Source organism: Schistocerca piceifrons, chromosome X (assembly GCF_021461385.2).
Source record: "Schistocerca piceifrons isolate TAMUIC-IGC-003096 chromosome X, iqSchPice1.1, whole genome shotgun sequence".
NCBI lineage: Eukaryota > Metazoa > Arthropoda > Insecta > Orthoptera > Acrididae > Schistocerca > Schistocerca piceifrons.
In genome coordinates, this window is record NC_060149.1 from 846,070,657 (window position 1) to 846,077,725 (window position 7,069).

A 7,069-nucleotide genomic window follows, 5' to 3' on the forward strand; every position below is an offset into this window, starting at 1 on the left:
GGTATTTCTAATTTGTTTAAAAAATTTGAGAGATGAAATTAAATTTTTTATATAATATTACTAACTGTGAATATATATATATATATATATATATATATATATATATATATATATATATACTAATTATTGCTGAAGAACGGTTTGGTAATTCAATAAGGAGTTTAAAATTGATTTTCCAAAAGGATATAATAAATGAATTGATGAATATTTGTTTCAGCTTCTTTGGAGCTCTTGAATTTCTTAAAAGTAACTACACAGTAGATGAACTTCAAGGTTTGTGTAAATCATAAAATTTCAAAGGTTATAATAAATTAAATATATATGCCTTAATTGTATTTTTAACCAAACACTTAATAAGAAACAGAAAAATCGAGAATACCCTACCTTTTTGTCATACTGAAAGTCATGATGAAGTTTTTGAAACTATACCTCATAGAACGATAGTTAACTACAATTAGTTCAAAAAGCATTTAAAAGTTTTTACAAACCATATTTATCAAAGAGAATATAAACTCAACTGAGCCTAACTATTTCTTAAATAGAACAAGAACAAAAACTATGAAGGCAGTTAAGAAAAATTAAAACTATTAACAGGTTTAAAAATAAATTGTAATTTATGTAGCGAATACAGAATGCAAACAAATAATGTTGGGATGTAGACATCAAACCTCAAGTGATGGGACTATAGGAGTAAAATATATAATTAAGAAACTGAAGAATGTGAAACATGAAATTTTAACAAAATGACTAATTTTATAGCTCATTGATCTGGTTCTCCATTAAACAGGATTAAGCTACTACAACTGGCAGTTACTAATAGTTTTGTTCCATTAAAAAACACATCTTACATTAACAGAAAAAATACATGAAGAAAGCTTGTATTTGGGTTAAAAATTATGATCACAATTTTTTTCTTTGTGCTGTATGTCTGATTAGTGCCTGAAAATAAAAATCCATGAAAAGTTATCTATTATAAAATTCTTGGACTCAATATAGACAAAAATTTACGGATTTTGAATTACCTATTGAGATGGATGATACTTCAAAAATTCAGACTAAAATTAATAAATCTGTTATCATTTTTTCTTTTGACTAGAAACATCAAGCATATCAATTACATACAACAAAGTTTAAAAAACAAGATAGAAAACATTAATTTACTGTATTAGATGGGAGGAAATATTTCACACTACTGTTGGATAAATTATTTATCCAGATTTGCTTCATCTCATAACTGCTTTTAATGAGAGTTTATTTACATTTTAATAATAAATTAAAATTAGATGATTACTTAAATAATTGTTTAATTAACAAACTGTTAATAGTAGAATCAATAGAATTTAAAAGTGGTACATATACTATAAATGTTCCTTTTATTATTTATGGTGATTTGAATGTTTGTTAATAAAATTGGACAATTCTCAACAAAATATGTAATTGATAAAAAAATTTAAATTAATTCAGAAACATCGAATATTAACAGGGAAATAATTTTCATAGTGATGTTATACAAAGAAATATTAAAAGATAGATACAAAGTTAAAAAAGAAAAAACAAATACAATACGATTAAAATTCGGTGATGAATCTTATACTATGAAGTATAAAAGAAAATGAACACTAGTGGTTTTTGCTGTTACGTTAAATATATGTGAGACCCCTACAAAGAAAAAGTTATATATAGAGCACCAAATTCAAATAAAACATTTGTCTAATATATGAAAAAAAATGTTGAAAGAATTGGTGAAATTTATTCGAAACTCTAATTGAAATCACTAACAAGTAAAGAACAAGAAATATATAGTAAATCTAAAATTTGTCTTTAATGTGAAAAACATTATACAAAAATATAAAAGAGTTTGCCATCAAGACGAATTAACAGGGATAATATGTAAATCAATTACATAACAACTGTACTCTACAACCAAAAAGTCCTAGCTTTATTACCACTTTATTTATATACGTTATCTGTATATGATCCTCACTTATTGTTAAAAGTGCTTGGTTATGATAAAAAAGTTATAGATTTAATGATAAATAAAGAATATAAATACATTATTTTTGGTAAATGAACAAAAAATGGCTAAATGAATTTTATTGATGCATTTAGATTTATGTCTTTTACTCTCGATCAACTATCTTCAGATTTAAAAAAATATGAAATGAAAAATATTAGGAAATATTTTCCAGAAGCATGAATAAACGATGCTATATATTTCAACAAAATCAGCAAAATATGGTGTAGAAGTGAACCTGTTATGTGATTCAGATACAAAATACTGGTTCACAACGGATTCCTCATAACAACAGTCCTGAAATAGTTAGTAGATTGACTGAAGTGACAAGCTTAAGACAGTTAGAAAGAAATGGTACCATGGAGAGAAAGTTCACTACTGTTCAGGTAGTATCTGATGTTTTGAAAGAGAAAAGAACTGTAGTTGGTACTATTAGAAGTGACAAACGCATTGTTCCTATACAACTTCGTCCTGTTTCTCTAAATAAGTTACACTGGGAACAATCTGGTTTGCCTGTAGGGATGATGCCACTTTAAGAAGTTACGACCTTAAGAAAGGAAAGCTTATTACAGTGTTGTTAACCCAACATAGCGATGTGAAAGTGACCAAAGAAAAGCGAGACATCATTTCAGTCTACAATGGTACAAAGTCGTAAGTGGGTACACTCGATAACGTGTAAGAGTGTACTGCTGCCGTTGAGCAACATGGCGATGGTTAATAAAGGCGCTTTTCAGCATGATTGACATTGTAGCATACAATTCATATATTGTATTGAATTTCAAGATACCCACTAAGATATCCAAAGAATCGTCCCACAAAGAGTTGTGGAAGAAAGCAATACCTGAAAGGTCTTCCTGCACAATTTTGCGACCCCAACTAGGAAGACGAGCTCAAAATACACTCAAAACACACTCAAATACACACTTCTGGGTACGGGTGTAACCAACATTAAGGTGCTGTAAACAGAGGAAACGTCATTAAATAGCCGCAAGGGAAAGTAACACGTGCAGGTGTGCATAATCTACTGAAGAAAGGTCGCTGTTTCTTATAAGGAAGAACTAGTATTGCGAAACGCTTTGAGTGTGAATGTGAGTATCCCTTGTACTTGTGAAATTATTACACATAAAGGTAAAATCATTCATTATATTTAAACTTCATTCTAAGGATTTTTTTTAAAAAAAGAGACCCAAGAACCGTTGCCCAGTATTAATTATCAACACTTTAAACTTCTACTCTACGAAAACTACGGTAATACTTAAGTCATACTGTTTATATGTTATGTTCGTGGGTCAGTAGCTGACTACCCCATCCACTTACTCCCCAGAAAGTGATGTTCGCCAGTGAAACAAAGAGCATTGGTATGCTACTGCTAAGAAAATGTGTAAGGACCTGTGCCTTAACAGAACAAGGTCGCTGTTTGTCCCCTTCTATAAGTCGTAGTGCAGCGTAACATGCATGGGGTGAAATACATTGGAATGTAATACTGTCATAACACTCGTTTGGCTGACCTACATTCACACATTAAACTGTCTCATAGTGACACATCGATTGTGTGTAGCCGCAACTGAAATATTATTTCCATTTTTCACATCAGATGGAAGTAGTTTTCGATGGCGTATTTTATTCTTCACATTTTCCAATTCTTGGAAGCTTTTCAAAATTTTCGCAAAGACGAAACGTGAATGCTTGACAAAATACCTTTCAGCATACAACTGAACTGGTGCTCTAAGACTGTTCACGTTTGTCACAAATGAAAACCATATAATTTTCCATATGTCGTGTTAATGGTGCTCTGCTTCTCACGTTTCTTGCAGTAGAGCAGATGTTTGTGGGACGTCTTCTCCTGACAACGTGACAGTTTTTGGGGCGCTGTTACATGGTTACTCTTTCATCAAGCTGCACACATGTTATGTCCTTGAGGTCCTCTTTGAGGGATCTTTTCAGTGTCATAGAAAAAAGCACCTAGTTGTATTTTTAAAAAAAACTGTAGTCTCTGTGTTGACTGGCTAGCTGTAGAAAGCAGTCGCATACGTCACAGTCAAGGGCGGTCATGCAGTAACTCGTAGAGAGGGAGGAGAAGACCTAGGAGTACGGAGTATTTTTAATGTTTTGGAAGACAGATGCCGACAGTGTAAGTAACCATAAAATGTCCCAGTACCGATTTTGCGTGATATCGACTTTTAAATGATCTTCTTGAAAGAAAAGCACCTGCCTACGCTAGATTTTTTTTCCTTTACATGGGTGTTCGGGGTGGGGTTAGGAGTGGAGTCGCCCCCTGGCGCCTAAATGGAATGCATTACCAAGTATAGCAATTCACCGACATATGAGTCTAGCATTTCAATGTTCGAATAAAAATGCCAAGGAGAGCATGACATTTGGGTCTGCAAACTGTGAACATTTTGAAAGAACGTCAACAGATCTCTTCAGTATCTAGTATAGTAATTTGCTTCTTATTTTCTGCTTGTTGCAGATTTGCGTGATAGCTTAGCTCAGGGAAAATGCTAATGTTGGCATATACTGTCGATATCTGAAACCCCACACCATGGAACGCCTTAAGGTAAAGTAGTTGTTTTGGTTCAAAAGAAGGAAATAGGAAGTCAATATTTTTTCACTTGTGATTCAAGATTTGACAGAAAGCAAAACTGAAATTTCTGTTATCGTTCGAACTATATAAATTCATAAATATGGATCAGAACCCTTTACGATTTTAAGCACAAAGCTTTCAACGGTAAAAACGTGATGTATTGTGAAGTAACACATGGACAAGTTCCTCAGCGTAGATGGTAGTAACTTAAAAAACATAGATAACCTACTTATTTATTTGATCCATTTTTCATTGAAGCGTACGATTTTCATGTTCATTTACTTCATAATATGCCTATGCTTTCGTACTGTGCCTTCATACTAAACAGTTACAGCATCAGTGATGGCATCCGAGAAGTGTCGCTATATTCAAAGTGTAATTACCAACAAAACTCGCTAAGAGGACGAACACTGCCAGCGCCTTGCATCTCGTCTAATCTCATTTAACTGAACAGTGGATAAAAGCGCGCTATGAGCAACCAAGAGAAACTCCAGTTTTCAATTACTGGTCAGATTCTTCTTTGTACGAACTTTTCACTTAATTTTAACGCGCCTCGTTATGAAGGGAGCCAAATAGAACGGAGCTGAGAGGAAGGCAGATCGCGACCATTGTGCGGCTGGCTGGTCCTCGTTAAGCGGGCCGTGTTTGCTGTATTCTCGACGCGGTCCTCGGGCCGAATAATTAATGCCGTTTATTGTTCTGTTGAGCGGTGCGGCTCCGCACACACGGACCATCATCCAGGGCGCCATCGATCGCAGCCTCCCCAACGTCCACTTCTTGCGTCCTATGCTTATTTGCATGCACGCCATTTTTCCACGAAACATCCGTGCTTCAGGAGATAAAGCTGCGGAGTCGCCCTCAGCCTACTCTAGAATTCATCAGAGTGTTCTCTCCCTTGCAAGAAATTGCGGAAACAAGCGATAGTGGGGTATATCAATGTTAAAACAGTCTATTAAAAGTCCACTTGAGTTAAAATAATGATCTGCCGGGGCTATATTACGTAGAAGTCAAACGAGAGTCTGTGATGACGCATGAAAAAATAAGTAGAGCACATTATACAAATACGTCGTGTGATTGTATACACCTCAGAGTTGACAGAAAAGGCATATGTGCAAATTATTGCCAAGCTATCGGTAACTTCTGTGTAGTTACTACTGCACGTAAATGGAACATTAATATTAGGAAGGAAAATACATTTCGTATTGGAAACATGGAAATGAAAATTGCCAACATGCAACAACCAAAAGACGAATCTGCATTTATCGGATGTTCATTTAACCTATTGCTTAACTCACAACTCGGAGGCGTTGGGATATTGAAAGTGAATGATAAATTTTCTATTTTGGAAGTATAAACACGAACTGATCGATTGGGACTGCATGTAGAGAACAGGAAATGTAGCTACAAAAAGTGACTTACTCCTGCGTGAAACACCTTGGAATACGGCACCATTATTACGGTGTGCATTCAGTTATTGATTTCATTTCTTTCAGTTTTCACACACACATAACTGTCTCACATGCCAGTATCATACTCGGTATCGATCTCTGAATGGTCTCAGATGTATGCTGTCTTAATTGCACATCGTGGAACTCCCTTACGTATTTGCACATACGTATCATACAAGTGATACCTGTAGTTAGTAGTAGGACAGCAGTATATGTTCTGGAACAGATAACGACTTCGTCTCAAGGTCAATGATAAAGACATTCTGTGCCCAGTTACCTACTTGGGCCCCTTGGTGTCCCCCATTATCTTTCTCCCGGGCAACCACCGGGAATTGATCAAGGTCAGCCCGAGGAAACACCTCCCAGGCAGTTGTGCAACTTACATTCAAGGTCATGACGTAGCTCTATAGTGGTCACGTAGTCCTACCCACAAAACTTAGGCGAGCTGGCTCAATACTGATCAAGTGATATAAAACTGGTGGGAGCCCCTTTCAGCAAATGGTACCAATAAGGATGAAACAGCTTCTCCTCTTCCTCCCTATAATCCCTCTCCATTCGGAGTCTGAGCAAAAAGAGGGAGGCATACCTGTTATTATAAATAATATCAAATTACCAACAGTGATTTTCTCTCTGTATACTGTATAGTTCAGTTATTGCATGATCCTAGTCAACTCTACTCTGTAGTGCAAGGGTTCATAAATTTAAAAAAAATCATAGAAAACTAGCTTACGATTTATTACGATTATGAACAATTTCGTGTTTGCAATACATTTTATACTATCATTTGCTCTTTGTGTTGAATTTTTATTTATTTTTATTTACAAGGGTGTTTGTTTCTGTGAGATACACACACTGTATTTCTTATTTACAATCATTTGTTGTTCTAGTCTATTACCATTTTTTTTTCCTTACAACGCTAATTATTATACACACTGTGGTCTTTTCCACACGGAAGTTTTTTCCTTACATACAATAATTTTCAATTCTTGTTGTTCTTTGCCTACATGTATATATTGGTTTTAT